This window comes from Phyllopteryx taeniolatus, chromosome 14 (genome assembly GCF_024500385.1).
Source record: "Phyllopteryx taeniolatus isolate TA_2022b chromosome 14, UOR_Ptae_1.2, whole genome shotgun sequence".
NCBI classification, from domain to species: domain Eukaryota; kingdom Metazoa; phylum Chordata; class Actinopteri; order Syngnathiformes; family Syngnathidae; genus Phyllopteryx; species Phyllopteryx taeniolatus.
In genome coordinates, this window is record NC_084515.1 from 22,944,469 (window position 1) to 22,961,655 (window position 17,187).

The window sequence follows — 17,187 nt, forward strand, 5'->3', positions numbered from 1 at the left end:
TAAAAAGGGTTGTGTCGAGAATAATGTGCAGCTTCTGTGGGACCACGGGGTCACAATTCAATCTTTAAACCCTAAAGTCAGCAAAATCAAAAGGAGCATAAACCATAACCTAACCCAGAAACACATAAACGCATCAGGTACAGGATCGTGCTCCAGCATTATCATGCAGGTGTTGGCTGCACACTGCAGCATAAAAGGCCCACCTCACTACTCGATCCTCAGCCTTGCAGACTAATAGGCCCCTTATACCTTGGCTCCCCGAGACCACCTCCCGCCCTCCTTCTTTCATTTATCCTCCCACATAAAATGGCAAAAGTATTTAGAAAACCTGCCTGCCTGCTTTTGTGTAAAATAACAAAGTGTTTAGAGCTTGTAAAACACTGCAAGGCTGACAGTTTAGCAGACTCCCCACAGTCTAGAAACTTTATTGTGGAGGTGAAAACAAGAATCCAAAGTGAGTCCATAAGAATAGAATACAATGGAATGGAATACACAGAAACTTTTTTCTCCTGTGTTCACACAATCTAGTAAATCAAAATTCATCTTAAACCGTCATTTAATTTTTTTTTTTATACTTCTTATCCTCGTTAGGGTCAGAGTTGAGCTGGAGCCTATCCCAGCTGATATCGGGCGGGGCCGGGGTACACCCCGGACTGGTCGCCAGCCATTGCAGGGCACATATAGACAAACAACTATTCACACTCACATTCATACCAATGAACCATTTATAGACGTGGTGTCAAAGTAAAGGCCCGAGGGCCAGTTTTGCCCCGCCACATCATTTTATGTGGCCCGCTTAGTATCTACTTCACGTTTCTTGCTAAAATATGTACCGACATTGTAAATTGTCTTCAATTTTAGTAACGTTGAGGCATTGTATATTTGTGTTACCAACCCCCTTTTTTAATTGCATAAAAAAATAGTTGAACTTTTCCTCAAAATCTGATTTAAAAATGTATCCATCAATTCGTTGTGCAGGGTAAAATGCTGAGATGTTTATACAGCTCTGAAAAAAAATAAGGGGCATGAATCGCCCTAATTTTGCCATTAATAGGAATACATTTGAGTAAAATTTGTTGAAGTTGTTTTATTCTATAAACTACTGACAACATAAACCTAAATACCAATTTTGTCATGAAGAGCATTTGGTAGAATCTTTTTGTGTGTGTGTGTGTGTGTGTCGTAAATCTTTCCAGAGGTGTACATTTATATTTCTAAGCCCAGTTTTGAAGCCCCGACCTCAGAACTGTGAGGCAGACGAGCTAACCCGCTTGTCCACGTGTGCAGCCTAAGCTCTAACTAATTCATTTTAATAAGATTTTAGTGGCAATTCATTGGCATTGACAAATGGACGGCGAGGGAAAGGGACTGACTCCCACTCTTCTTTGCTATCTTTGTTCTTTTACACACAAAAATTGAGCACACAAACACACACGCACACCATGTGGGTAGCTGAGAGCCAGCTGTTCCTTTCCACTTCACATCACTATGGGCTAACGACCGCTAATCCCCAATAGCTTTTCCTTCAATGGAACTAAGGCAGCAGACATGATCTGACTCCTATTGAATTCCAATTACCCTCCAACGGGATTTCCCAATCAGAGTCACACTCTAACCACGGCCACCTTTGATACCTTCCTGCACTGCCACATGCAGCCTGAAGATTTGATTATCATCAAGTTCAGCATCAAAGAAAAACTATTCATTGTATTATGAAAGTTGTTTTACAGTCAACAAGAAAGGGCTGGATTTGCTGGGAAATGTCAAATCTCTTGTCTTGTACTGACTTTCATTTGGAGAACCCAAAGTGGCCAAAACCAGACAAAAACACCACTGTATTTTCCTCCACATAGCAACAGTTGCATCCTTGACTAGGCTGGTCCACGTCTTGCTTTCATACCCTGGCAGGTTAGACCCTGTCTGCCCGGCATGGTCCTCTGTTAAAGAGCAACTTCAATGAGAGGAGGCCCAGCAGGGAGCTTGGCAGGCCAGCTCCTTTAAACTCTTCCCTCCCTTCAAACACTCACTCGGCCACATACTACCACCCTTGTCTCCTTCCCCCATGTTTCCTCATGCGCATGTTCTTTTCACAGCTAGCAAACACATAAGCCGGCACAGTTTTGCATCTCTTACTATGAAAAGTAATCATGCAATTCGTACTTTCTAAAATAAGATCTGTTGTTTTTTTTTGGTTTAATTACTGAATCATATGATATGCATTAGACCTCTGTTACATACTGGTTTGCAATGATGGAAAAGCTTTTTCTGTCACGCAGAGCTCGCACAGATGCACCGAACATAATAAATGAAACTGATGTCCAACTTTCTACAATTTGCCAAAATATAGAAATCTTGAACATATTGCAGAGTACAATACAAGTGAGGACGGCTGGTACTCCGCATGTACTTCCGGTGACTTTACTTATTTACTTACTATTGTATTGATAATAAATGCTTTGAAAACTGACACATTAGGCCTTGTAAGATAGTCGAAATGAATGACATTTTGGTAGCTTCACCATCTATTTGGCTATACTCAACCGTTTTATTTTAAGGGGAGTAAATGACCACTGTGGAAACACTGTGAAAACTAAGGTCTCACTTCAATTTGCTCCATTTAACATTACAACTTGTGTCTAACTTCCCACATATGCAGACATTGGAATTCAAGAAATACAATTGTACAGGGTAGAAGACGTACCTGTATGTATAAATGTGCAGTCTTGAAGTAATGAATTAAGTACAGTATTCGTAATTGTTGGCTATAATGAGAAGCATTTGTATGATTATGTATTAGGTGGTAATGACCTGGTGGGTGGCTAACGTAACAACAGAACAGAAACAACAAGGAAAATGATTTTATTTACACAGCCAACTCAGCCTGGCATCAATGCAGAGGTCAAAGGTGAAAGCAAGTTTGTGTGGTATTGGTGCTCCCATTTTCCCCTTTCTTGAAATGGTCTCATTTGCACATTAATATGTTTCTCTATATTTAAATGATTAATGATGAGATGAAGTCACGGCATAGTTTGTAGCTAAACTGACACATACACACATGGAAGACTTAGCAGTAACTAATAACTAAACTTGAATGAACAATGCAGATTCCTGAAAACAAGAAACAGATGCTCGAAAGAACCACACTTTCCCATGGATGGACATTAAACCAGTCCCGCTGACTGTTTTTTTTTTTTCTGCCTCTTTGGAAAAGTAAATCATAATTTGCAACCGAACTTTGATGCAAATGTTGGTCAGTGGCAGGGGATATCTGTTGTTCATAGGTCACGGTAAACAAAAACCTTCTCAGTCTTTATCCGGTTCTGTTGGCAAGTGTCTTTGATTCATGGCAATATATTAACACTTTTACAAGCCTCCTTACTCTGTTGTTAAATGCGTCGAAAAGACAAGTGCGAGTGGGGGACGATCGGAGAAAAATCACAGAAGAGTGACATTTGTTGCCAAGCATCAGCTTCCAACAGAGGCCTGAAAGACATTGCAAACTAGACATGAGGGATAATGTATCATTATGACTCCAGAGGAATCACAAAAAGGTGTCATTTGATTAATTTCCTTTTGGTGTGTGTGTCTTTGTGTGTGCGACATGACCATCCATCCTCTAAGATGTTTAATAGGGCTTTCGCTGCATTGACCGAGACTGTAAATGTGCCATACTTTATTTGAAATCCCAAAGACGAGGGCTAGCATTAATCATTGACTCTGGTTTATGAAAGTCATAAATGTTTGCTTTATTGCGCTTTATTGTTAGCTGCCAGATTGGGAGAAAGATGGAAGGTCTTTCCTGTTTATGTGGGTGTTTGCCTGTCTGTATGTCAGTTTCGCCACCATGTCTAGGAAGAATGTTCTACCACCCTTGCTCTGTTAAATCTCTTGGGATTTTTGTCATGTTGTAGTAAAGTATGACATCACTCTGCCCTTTGACCCATGTAGTCAAGAGAGCGTTGATTGGATGATTGACTTAGAGAGGACATCCACATTGACTCCAAACTCAATTCTGCTGATGTCAGGAGCTATTACAGCCAATGGCATGCACATGCACACGCAGATGGACACTGTGTGTGAGTGTGCATTTGTCGAGCTGTATTCGCTACGTGCGCATGTGTCCGTTTGCGTTGGCGTGTGCAGTCATGTTCAGGGTTATATAGGGCGAACGTCGAAAGCCAGAGCATCTCCCGGCTAAAAATAGCAGGGAAATGTCAAACTCTCTCAGGGTGCGATCCCTCAGATCAATAGTTCACTTGGACAAAAGGCACTTTCCATCCACACGACCAACACGCTTCATCATTGGCTCCACAGCCAGTCTCAACCAACACTATAGCGGTCCTTCAGATGTGACAGACTTTGGCCAATATGCACACTTGAATTACATAACTAACATCTACAGATGTGATGTGACAGTAATGGAAAAAGGAGAGCATACTATACAAGTTTACTACAGCTTTAGGTTGTTTTTTTTGTTTTTTTTAATTCCTCAACTAATACTTTTACACATTATTATGATTCAGGTGGTGGGGCGTTTTATCGAAAGCTAATGTGCAATTGTTTTCTTAATCAACATAAATGAACTTAACACACAGTTTCCGTGTGTGTCTGTGTGTGTGTGTGTGTTCGTACATGCATGTGTGCGGATGAGTGGCAGGAAAGGATTGATTTTAACTATATAAATAATTTTGAGTTGCATCTCATTGTATGAAACGTGCTCAATAAATAAAGTTATAAAAAAAAATGGATGTATGGAAGACTCCAACAAAGTAGCTAGCATGAAGTAAATGGGCCAAATAGTGCTAATCTGCTATAAAGAGTAAAAGAAAAAAAATGAATGTATGGAAGACTCCAACAAAGTAGCTAGCATGAAGTAAATGGGCCAAATAGTGCTAATCTGCTATAAAGAGTAAAAGAAAAATGAAACATCATCATTAATTTCAATCGGGTTGCTGCTGAACATTTATTTTGCTAAAATATAAAAAGTAATGGCCATGTTATGCAGCGGGAAAATGATTTGAATACAGCTCAGTTTGATGGAAAAAAATGTCTAATGCACTAATACACCCATGAGAAGACTGGCGTACAGCTCCTCTGCGAGAAGAAATCTCTGCTCTCATCATTGCCACGCTTAGCTTTCCCCCAAAGTCTCACGACGAGGCATTAAAGTCATAACGATACATCTAAAAAGACAACGGTTGACTGTGCCGACATTACTCATGAAATCACTACCAATCATAAATTCAAAGAGCCTCTGTGCCCCCCCCGTCCTCCTAGTTAAGTGTGGAATAATGTCATCTTAATGATTATTTTTTTGTGGTGGGCCATAATGGCATAATTCAGAGTGAGCGTTGTGATTTTTTTATGCCCCTGACATATTGTTTTGCAGAGAGTGACATAAAAGCACGGTGACATGTGGCATTTTGGGAAAGGTCAGGCGCTCCGTCTCAGCCCCCCGTCCATCTTCATAACGTCGCCGCTTGTCATATGGAAGCTGGCATCACCAATCTTGTCCGTCCTCTGTCACTTGCTCCACCTCAGATTCAATCATATTATACTGATTCAACCTGTTTTTTGTTGTTGTTGTTGTTGTTTTTGTTCAAATAGCATTTCAATTTAACCCGCATGCCTTATATTCTGCACTGTTTACGAGCTTTTTAGCTTGACAGAAATGATCGCAGAAAGAGAAGAATCTCTCTCACGCATTCCAGAGATGCACACACAGGGCCTCGGGGGTGCTGCAGGGGTGCAGGGAGCGCATGTCAACACCAGCTGTGAGGATTGTGGCGACAGAGAAAAGGACTAATACTAATGTGATAAATGCGTCAGCGCTCACTCCAGACACGTTGTGTGTGTATATGTGTGTGCGCATGCGTGCAAGTGTGTCTGTACGTCTGTGTGTTTGGCTAATCTTGTTTTTTTTTTCTGTTTCGCCAGCTAACTGTGCCAAATTGAGATTTTTTTTTTTTTTTTCCCACAAAAATATGGGTTTCAAGATGACAGGTGAAAAAAATATTGCACAACTTTAGTGAAAAGGCTTACTTAGGGCCAGGAAAACCAACCAATCAGTAAATACATTTAATTAGTTCAGTTGGTCATATAGTATTCCACAAATCAGCATTCGATGCAAAATCTTATATATAAATAAAGACCGAAAGATAAAGACTGAAGCTTAGGCTTATATTGTCTAGCCTTTTAGCATAATGTTATTTTGCTCGATCTTACCCTGCTTCAATGTATAAAAGTCTTCTATCAAGTGTTCGGAACTAACCATACATCAGTGAATGCGACAGTCTTCTTGAAAAGTGCGATAGGAATCCATTTGTTTTTAAGAACAATTTGAACAGTTAGTGAATGAGGTCTAATGTTTCGTTGCTGCTGTTGTTGTTGTTGTTATTGTTGTTGTCGCAAAAGCGCAATATTATAATGTTTACTATTCAGCTTATTCAAGACGGTTCAACATGAAGAACGGCGCTCAGGGGAAATCATTTCCTCGTGGTAGATACTAATATCGCTGAGATTAAATAGGGCTCATTAAAGGGTAGCTATGGCAATCATTACACTTGCATTATCAAAATGATTTATAAAGATTCCATGCGGAATCACATATTGTTGCAATATAGCCATTGTTTTCCTCCTTCAGCATACATATGTTCAGCACTCAGCTGTGGTAGTGGCCATTGCCTGCTGTCCTTCATCCTCCCCACTTTCAATTACAATTTTCTGACCACTGCTTAAGTTTTTAAACTCCTTACCTCGTTTTTCTCTCTCTCTCTCTGTCTCTCTCTCTCTCTCGCTGCATGATTGCAAGACCACAAAGCATTAATTCTCAGCAGAAAATAACAGAATATTCGCGGGTGTGCGTGTGGGGGAGGGTGCCTAGCTGGGGCGGTCTTTACTTTTTGGCTTCAGATTTGAAAATTACACTGTCAACCTGACACATGGCTTGCAAGTACGAGCGCAGACAAAACAAAAATAAACACTTGCAACTACACATGCGCATTGAGTCAACATACTTGCAAAGTTGAGGGTATGTAGGGACAGATGGAGGGGCTGTGTGTGTGTACGTGTGTGTGTGTGTGTGTGTGTGTGTGGGTCTGTGTGTCACATGTCACAGGGTGTCAACTCGATGTAATTTCTCAGCAGTAACACTCAACACTCAGGCTTTGACAGCTTTAATGGTAATGGGCTTATTATAGACAAGATGAACGTGTACATGGGTAAATGTGTGTGCGTGTGTGCGCGTGTGTGTGCACATGTTCATTTTAATGGTGTTTAAAAGTGAATAGAAAATGGCGACAAGCTTTTGTATTTGTATCTGACGTGCTGACGTGCTTTATCAGACTAAAATGAAAACGAATAGAATCGGTCGCTCATTGCTTAACAATAAAATGTATGACCTATTTTGTCATATTCACACATTGGTGTAAACACTTTGATTTGTGTTTTCGCACAACGCACACTTCCAGTAAGACCAGGGTAACTCGACTTCATGGTTCACGTCAAACTGGTCTCAGTTACAGTCACACACTTTTACATACCCCGACGATGACCGTCTATTCTAGTGCCCGATCTCTGTTTCCTTCCTTCACTGTTGTAGTCTGTTGTAACACACTTCCTGTAACTTAACACTCCGACAAGGCCCGGCACCTGCCGAGCCGTTGCAGAAACGGAAAAAGGCGGGTGGTGTGTGTCTGTGGTTTCAGAAGGACTAACAGTCAGGCAGGGTGAATTCTCAACCAGGATAGCTAAAAAAAAAAAACTGTACATTAAATCGTGAATGCCTCTTCATTCCGGTGCAAGTGAGATGCCTCTGATGAAGTATAGCGGCAATGCTTCAATGCTGATGATGTTGTTTTAAGCAAGCAGAGCACTTGCTCTTCGAGAATCTGAGAAGCCATACGACTCAGAAATGTGTCTAAGATAATCGTTCATGACATGAACTTGTCTTTGATTGGATTTTCGATTTACCTACCGATGACTGTATCTGTCATTCTTTTCATCTGAGATCAAAACAGCCTCAAGTGAGTGTGTATGCTGTGAGGAGAGGGGGGACTTCGTCTACCTCTGCACACAGCAGGTAATATTTGCCAATTTAATTTAACAAGAGCAGACATATGAAGCTGTATTTTGGGTTCAGAAGGTGTGATCACAGAAAATACTGAATTTGTTCCTCCAAAAATACATTTGAACTCTACTACAAACCTGGACTTCAATTCAAGGAGCAGACCAAGTGTGTATCTTATTCATCTATATCTATGACTCAGAGTCCCAATGTGTACAGATTTACAATTAGGCCTTTCCATCCTCTAATCTTGTTTGTCAGAACTAAATGATCTGCCCCGGTGAGGTGTGTTAGCCACTAATGAATTTATTGCTTGATAAGAAGAGGACCTGTGTAACTACAATTTAGCAAAGTCATAAAACATTGGAACAACTATGTAATTAACCTTTCCCAGCTTGTGCATCAGTGGCTGTTGGTGATAAGACCAGCGTATGTGGGTGGCTGCATGCATGCCTGTCCCCATGTTTGCTTGGCCCCACTGCGCATGTGACTGAGTGCATGTGCGCTTTGTGGCATATAGTGACAATGCTGCAGCGTTCCATTCATCTTTAATCTCGTTCAGGCAGATTAGTATGTTATTTAATAAACTGGAGACAATAAATACATGCGTAGTCAATAAAACTTCAAAGCACTCTAGGAGAATGTGAACGTAGGTGAAATGCGGCGGACATTAATACGCATGCTGCCAACATCACTAATGAACCCTTGAATATTATAACAAATAAAAAGTATAGGTAAAAATAGGTAAGCTTTAGGATAGCGATACACTGCTGTAAATGTTTTATGATGTACATGTACTCATAAAATATTTTGATTTTGAAACTCCATTAATGCGTTAGCCCTAGGATGACAAATTCTATTTTTTTTACACAAATGTATTTTTAAAACCTTGTTTCATTTGAACGGAGCGGTGACAATGTTTTCACGCAGTCACTGCAGGCTACGGCAATTACTGTATGTTCAGATGTTCTTACGTTGTCACGAGCAACAAGACACACATCAAGAACTGCTAGTCCTGTGGTAGTAAAAAAAAAAAAAAAAAAGTCCAAATCAGAAGTTTCAATATCACAGCACTGCACATCTGCCATAAAAAATAGTCTAGAGAAAATGTATCACAACCCTGTAAATATAGCCATTCCATTAAAAAGTGACCCTTGTTTCCCAAAACATTTCTTTTTCTGCCCCTTCTCCTTCTAAGACAGAGCTGTTTCGTCTATTGTCAAAGACACTTACAGCCTCTAATGGCTAATGGAGGGCTAATGCCTAACTTGAGGAATAAAGATAGATGGAATGGGAGGAAGGGAAGGACAGAGGGAAAAGAGTTATGAGGTGGTACCCAGGGGGTAGATTTCTCACAAGCAGTTTTCATATTACACACACACATGCAGATACACACACTCGCTGAAGGTGATGTCTGGCAATGCCAAGCCCGTAGCACGCTCGTTAAAAGTGAATATGTTTATGGGGGGTGTAGGCCCTCATACATCAAGAAGCAGTTTGTTTAGCCAGCAGTGTGACAGGGTACAGTAACGTGCAAGGCTGGCGAGCAGTTACAGCCGTGATAAATGACGGGAGATAGCAGGAAGAAAGGTGGCTCAATGTGCACGGGCCAGGGAGTTGGGGGAAAGACATCAAATCATGTTTTTAGCTCTCGGATTAATAGCAATTTCAGTGTTTGATCGAAGCTTCTTTTTTTTTTTTGAGGCATCTCTTTCTAAAGCTGTAAATAACGTCGTCCCCCCCCCTCGGCTCATCTCGCAGGTGCTGCAAAAGCTTATACTGTAGGTCACCAAATAATATTTTTTATGTGTTACAGTATGTATTGTAAGCAGGGAGAATCTTACCACAAAGTTTCTACAGTGTAAAAACAGAGTTTATTTTTGTAAAAATCTGCTCTGCTATGGTCTGGTAGCAATCCCTTGTTTATCACGTGGGTTATGTTCAGGACCACCCCCACTTTTTGTTTTGATTATTTATACATATTTTAAAGCTATATGAATCTCCCCACACTCCCATTAACCTCTACCATACACTTAGAAAGACTTTGTATACACTTTAACACCTTTTAAACCATATAATATACAGTATATACAGTACAGTGCACACAGTAATACACAGTAGCACTTTAGACCATGTACTTTTTATTCCTTGTAGCATGTGCTTTAGTGTTTATTTTATCACAAACAAATTACAGCATGCACTCAAAATCCCACGATATGTCCAATTACGTGCAATATCAATATAAAATAAAAAAATATCAAAAATATCAAAAATGCAATGCACTGCACAGTTGGTGAACCACAATATAGTGAGGGAACACCATAAATTAAATTGTGAAGGTGTACTTAATGCTGTTGGCTAATAACCTCTCTGTGCACCTTACCTCATCTTACCCCCATTTCTCTCTCTCCCCCCCCCCCCCCCCCCCTCCCCATGCCTTACCTACTACTACTCCCCCTCACCCTATCCTTGTTCCACTCAGTGCCCTGCACTGGTCCAGCTGTGGATGTGACTGTACCATGATGCTTCAAAACAAAGAAGACCTTGTGTGTGTGACTGTGTGTCTATATTATGTGGCAAACAAAAGGTTCATTATATAATCACAATGAAGTCAACTATTATTCGGTGTCAGAGCAGTCAAATGGACAGTCTGAAAAACAGAGAGATGCTAAGAACGATCGAGGACTAAATAGTCAGGCTGACATATAGCCAGGTAGAAAGCATCCCCTATCTCTCCATGTAACAATAATAGTACATTTTTGGAGGTGCACTGCTGCCACACCAGGAAAAAAAAAAAAAGTTCAGCATCAGTATAAGTTCAGATAAATTTAATGTTTTAATGAAATCAATTTCATTTTCTAATGCGATAAGTTTAATATGACCTTATGACATGATAAAGTTCTAAAAGCTTTAACGTGATACATTTCACAATCAAATGTAATGAATTTCACCTTTTAATGTAATAAGTGTCATGTTGTAATATGATACATTTCACATTTGAACGTACGTTATCAAGTTATAACCTGATAACGTTTCACTTTCGCCTTTGCCAAAACAAAACAAATTCCTTAGAAGTTAGTTAAGTTAATCAACGTTACTAGCTACTACCTACACTGCTTTTCAATAACACAGTAAAAAAAAAAATAATTCTCAATACCTTAAACACAAATCCAAAAATTCAAAGTACAATCACAAAACCCTTGACTCTACCTGCAAAACCAGACCTCGACTCATTACACACAACATAGCAAAAAGGAAAGGACAAGGATCCGATCATAAAGCTGTAGAAATAATCCTTATTGTTCAGAATAGCAATGCATTTTGGAAAACAAAAAAAAAGTTCGGTTTACCACTTGAAAATATATATACTGTATGTGTGGATAAAAAAAAAAGTAGGCGGCACGGTGGGGAACTGGTTAGCACATATGCCTCACATTTCTGATCTGTTCTGCTCCAATCCCAATATAATAAGTGGGTTGAGGGCACGAGCCTTTGGTTCAGATAGCAGGATTTTTTTTGTCATGGAAAAATACTGTAACTGCAAAACACAAAATGGGAGAATAGAAGTGCCATTTATAGTTATATAGCATTCTGTGTATGTGCATGTGGATGCATGAGTTATTCGAGTTATTTGTTTGTCTCTATGAGCAGTTATTGTCCATTGTTTGTTGCAGTCACGTGCCCATGTTAAAAACTTTATGCCCTAACTTTGTGCATGAATCTGCGTGTGCATATTTCTCCCCTAAACCTGTTGTTGAGGACTTTCTCTCAATCACCACGCCAAATGTTTCTTATCACCCATGTCATTGTAATAGGTCCACAACAGGGCCACAAAGAGACAGGGTGGAAAGAAGGATGAGCGAGAGAGGCAGTCTGAAGGGGTTGTGCTTCTTCAGGGAGACACAGAAAGTTAAAAAAAAAAAAAGATGAAGAGTGGCAGAAAAAGAGGGAAAAAAAAGGTGACATGGAAACCTGGAATGGGTTAGCCAGGGTTATCATCAGGTCTTGTAAGGGAAGAATACGCAGCAAGCTGCCAATCATCAAGCTTGAAAATTGCTCTGAGATTTGAGTCCCCAGGCAGGGTGTGTGCATGTGCATCCAGAGAGCGTGTTCTAAGCCGCTGTCATCTATATGCTATTACTTAGTCCGACCATCTCGGCCTCCATTGGCTCACCTCATCGTTTTGAGGCCCAAACTAAAAAAAACAGAAAACATTTCATTCTGCTCTCTGTCACCAAAACCCACACTCAAGTCTTTGGGAAAGAGTGGACTTGTCAAGGGCATCACCGATTAGGGAAGGATAAGACACACAAAAAGAAAGTGGTGATGATACGATACAAAAGATGGAAAAGAAACACAGCGAGTAAACAGAAGGTATGTTAATGTGCGAGCTAAAGCCATTTTTGTCCGTTTAATTCCCCATTGATCGTATCTGTCGGATTTGTCCTTTCAGGGTGTTTCTTGCGTGGTGTAGATAAAATACAGCAGACGCAGGCCTCAATACAAGGAGTTTTCCAGAAACATGGAAGAATGATTGTACCAAACCATTTGCTTCCTTCTTTACCAAGCAAAATATACAATATATATATATATCTGTAGAGAGAGAGAGAGAGAGAGAAATATTTCAATGTTAGACACACGGTATTATTGTAAAGTAAAGGACAAAAAAAACATGTGTTTTTACCATTATCATAAAGTAATATACATAAAAAAATATGAAATTCATATAAAAGTGCGATATATATATATTACTTCTATAATATGAGTCATTTACGTCAGTTCTGAAGAATGGCAATTATATTCCGTCGCCCTAACATAAACCAAGTGTTGTGAAACATTGCCCTCTATTGGGCATCATTATTGTCAGGCGTCGTGACATGGAGAAGAAGTGAATGAGCAGAGATTGCGTGTTGATAAGATCACAATGACAAGCAATTGCTGCTGTGATGCAATCACAACATGTCTGATTGCCCCACGTGTACACACGTACACAGGCAACCAACCTCCCCTGTTCACACACACACATGGAACAGCCTCAGGTGTGACTTGTGCAATATGCCACTCCAGCAGATAGACATCCAATATCTGCTCAAAGGCACCTGTATCTATTTCCCATACCTGTGTTTCCACCACTCATAGTGCTACAGAGACATTTGATTGTTTATAGTCCAACTTAAATAGGACAATTCCCTTCAGATACTGGATGGTTTCGCACAGCACGCAATGGATAGCACACACGCCACTATCGCAGGCATCCAAAGCATCATATTGTTCAGCAGGTTTTTATTTTTTTATTTATTCATTTTCCATCTTTTTGCTTTTTCTGTATTGTTATCAGAGATAGAGACTCTTTGTACATCTGCTCAACTTCAAGAGCTGGATCAATATTTAAGCAAATGTTTATTATTCTAGTTGTAGCTTACTGTGGCTTAGGCTACAGGAAGTGTTTCTTTAATGTTGGCTCACGTCTTTAAATACAAAGGAGAGAAAGGGTACAAACTCCATCTACAATATTTCCCATCCATTCCAAGTATTAATACCTCAAAACGTTGAGGGCAGACATTCTGCAAGTGCGCCTAATGTTTTGACCCAATTTTTGACTTAAAAATGCATCATCTTTGTCAAGATTGATTGACATTTGGACCAAACGCAGCACACTAAAACTGTGACTTTCATTTATCGCTCCCTGAACCATACTGACACACACTACTGCAATGCAGGAAGTTTGATCGGTGCGCCTTTTATTTGGAGTCCAGCTGGACGTCAGAGAGAGGGGTAATATAACAGACATTGCGCAGACAGACAGTTAGATAGATGGAAGGCCAGACTGCTACTCTTGTATGAAGGATTATCCCCTATCCTCTGTTTGTGACAAGAGCTGATAAGGGCCTGAGAGGAGAGGCAGCAAGAGGCTGAGAGGGCTCATGCTCTCGCACACATATTCACATATAATCCATGACAAGAGAGATATCAATCCATCATTTAGAGCCAGGGATTCAGCAAGAGGAAATAGGTTATTCTCAGTCGCTGACAATCCTGCATCCTGACACACACACTCGTGCACAAAAAAACAAACAAAAAAAACTACAATAGCATCTGCTGGTGCAAACGCTCCCCCGATTTTAGACTGCAGTTGTTTGAATGATATCAATTCCTTGTATTTATCTGATTTACATTTGGCTATTGTGGTGCACAGCTTTATATTGGTGCAAATTTAGACCTTTTATTTCCCACCAATAGCCATGAAATATGAGTCCTAATGCCCTACCTTTCCATATCGCCATCTAAAAAAAAAAATAAAATCCTCTTATTTGTTGAAAGGAAATAGAAGGTCACGCCCTAACAGTGTAAAAGCATCTCATTTGCCTGCCATGATTGCCATGTGTAATTTTTGGTGCGGCTGATAGTTTTCAGGGTGAGATTATTATTTTTTTTTTTAGGGGGCTTCTTTTGTTGAATTCAGGAGGCCATTTTCCAGCAAGGAATTGCAATTCCCTCTAAAATTTGCAAGTGAATGTTAAGAGATGCTGCAGAGTTGAAATGAAAGGACTGAATTGAGGTTGTCAAAACATCACAGCAATAGAGCATTCCAAGCTACCATGCATATATGTATGGTATGGATCTGATGGACACTTAGTCAGTGGTATAGCTTCTGTTGCTATATGACATCAGTACCGCATCTCCTTTGTCTCCATAGCCTCCCTTTAATCTTTTTTTTTTTTTATGGGAAGATGCCCTAATGCAAATCTGAAGAGGCACCTTTTGTTTATTTGATTGAGTTTGCTGAGAATTGATCTTTCTGTACGTATAAATTAAATAATACTACTAAGAAGAAATAGTGTTGATGCACTGTAGCATTGCTTAAAAAAAAATAAAAAATAAATGGGGCTCTCCCGTTCACACAAGATACAAGCAGACTGAGTGTTAGGCCGTGCATTGCTAAGAGTCAGGTTAGGTGGCAGGGCCATTTGGCGACAGCTCCGGTGCTAGAGTTGATAGATGAGACAAACTGCGGGCTCTTTTCTCGTGTAACTTTAAAATCATTAAGCCTTTTACACAGCCATGCAGATTTTTATGGCCACCTTTACAGCCTGTCGGCATCCAGCGAAATGGTGGAACACAGGGAGGACAGGGATACGTCATAACTTTGCGTAATGTGACACACAAGGACATTCCAACGTACAGCATACTCTAATTGACTTTCACTAATGTCATTTCAATGTCATTCTCAGGAAATTATCTCAATATCTTCTAAATATTTAAATATCAACTAAAGGAAATGACTAACAATGAATAAATGTATTGTTAAATTAATTTGAAAAAAGATACACAAATTTGTATCTCACCCACTTTATGCGTACATAAATATTCACTCCTATTAGGGGATTTGTGTTAACTCTAGGGTCCTTAAAAAAAAATAATAATAATAATCATTGAATGCATTTCTCATCTCATCTCTGCGATTATACGGCAGGTGACAATGAAGCTCAGGTAAATGCGGACAGTAATCTGGCACTGAGAGGACAGTGTGACATTGATTTAAGATTTTAATCTGCTGCTCCTCTTTGGCGGGCACGTAGTGCAATAACAAACATGCACAATGCAGCTTTTTTTTTTTTTTTTTAAATAAATTCCTTCGATAGAAGGTTATGACATGATAGATAAAGCCATAACTGAATAATGGGCTGCTATTAATGATATATTATAATACTGTACCCTATATTAATGTGCTATTTCTTTCTATTAAGATAGAAGGTGTTCTGTTATGAAGGGCAATAATGTTAATAGTACACAATTCTGCCATCAAGGTGGGCGCTCCACATATCGTCAATAACCACTCATGCACATGCATGTGTAAAGTGTGTACAAGCCTTGATCCATCTAGCTATCCATCCATCTGTCCCTCCTCCCATTCCCTCCCTCCCTCCGTGTTAAGATTTAATTAACACCAAGCGGGCATCCACAACCCTCATTATGGCTAATTAGTTAAAACATCAGCCAATCTACCATTAATTGGCTTTGGTAATTAATTCAGCTGCTAGACCATATGAAAGCAGCAGGGAGAGAGAGATAATGGGAGGAAGGAGGGTAATGGAATCACAGGAGAAATTATATAAAAGGTGAGCAACAAAGGTGTGTTGCGTTCTGTCCACATAATGTGTGTAAATGCTTAAAAAAAGGTATCATCAGCGAATCAGTTCAATGAAAATTAAGTAAAATTCGAACTGGAAGGTACACTATATTGCCAGAAGTATTCACTCAGCTGCCTTGTCTCACATAGGATTTTAAGTGTTATCCCATTCCAAATTCATATGGTTCAATATGATGTTGGTCTACCCTTTGCAGCTATAACAGCTTCAACTCTTGTGGAAAGGCTTTCAACAAGGTTTAGGAGTGTGTTTATGGGAATCTTTGAGCATTCGTCCAGGAGCATATTTGTGAGGTCACACACTGATGTCGGATGAGAAGACCAAGCTCACTGTCCACTTGAAATCAACCCAAAAGGTGTTCTATCGGGTTGAGGGCAGGAGTCTGTGCAGGTTAGTTAAGTTCATCCATACCAAATTCTCTCTTCCATGTTATGGACCTTGCTTTGTCCACTGGTGCACAGACACGTTGGAACAGGGAAGGGGTAATCCCCAAACTGTTTGACTCTCCGAAATCTCTTGGTATGCTGAATACATAACTATGCTTCAGTGCACAAATCAAGGTTCATAAAGATACGGGTGAGAGAGTTTGATGTGGACGAAGTTGACTGGCCTCACCTCAACCACATAGGACAGTTTTGGATGCAATAGAGCGGAGACTGAGAGCCAGGCCTACTTGTCCAGCATCAGTTTGTAACCTCACAAATGAGCTTCTGGAGAAATGGTCATAAATTTCCATAAATACACTCCTAAACCTTGCGGAAAGCATTTCCAGAAGAGTTTAAGATGTTCTGATTGCAAAGGCTGGACAGATGTCACATTAAACCCTGTGGACTAAGAATCGGATGTCACTTCAATTCATATCTAATTCAAGGCAGGTGAGCGAATACTTTTTGCAATATAATGTATATGTCAGGCTGGTGAATTGGTATCGATGTCATAGTATCGGAGCATTTTTACTCTGTAGTAGTACTG

The 17,187-nt window shown here is 39.9% G+C and overlaps 1 protein-coding gene across 1 annotated transcript in view; it reads left to right on the forward strand.

Moving 5' to 3' along the window:
• The window catches only part of rnf220a (ring finger protein 220a), a 168,743-nt gene that overhangs the window by 85,222 nt on the left and 66,334 nt on the right, over positions 1–17,187 (forward strand). The gene's annotated exons all lie outside the window — the stretch shown is intronic.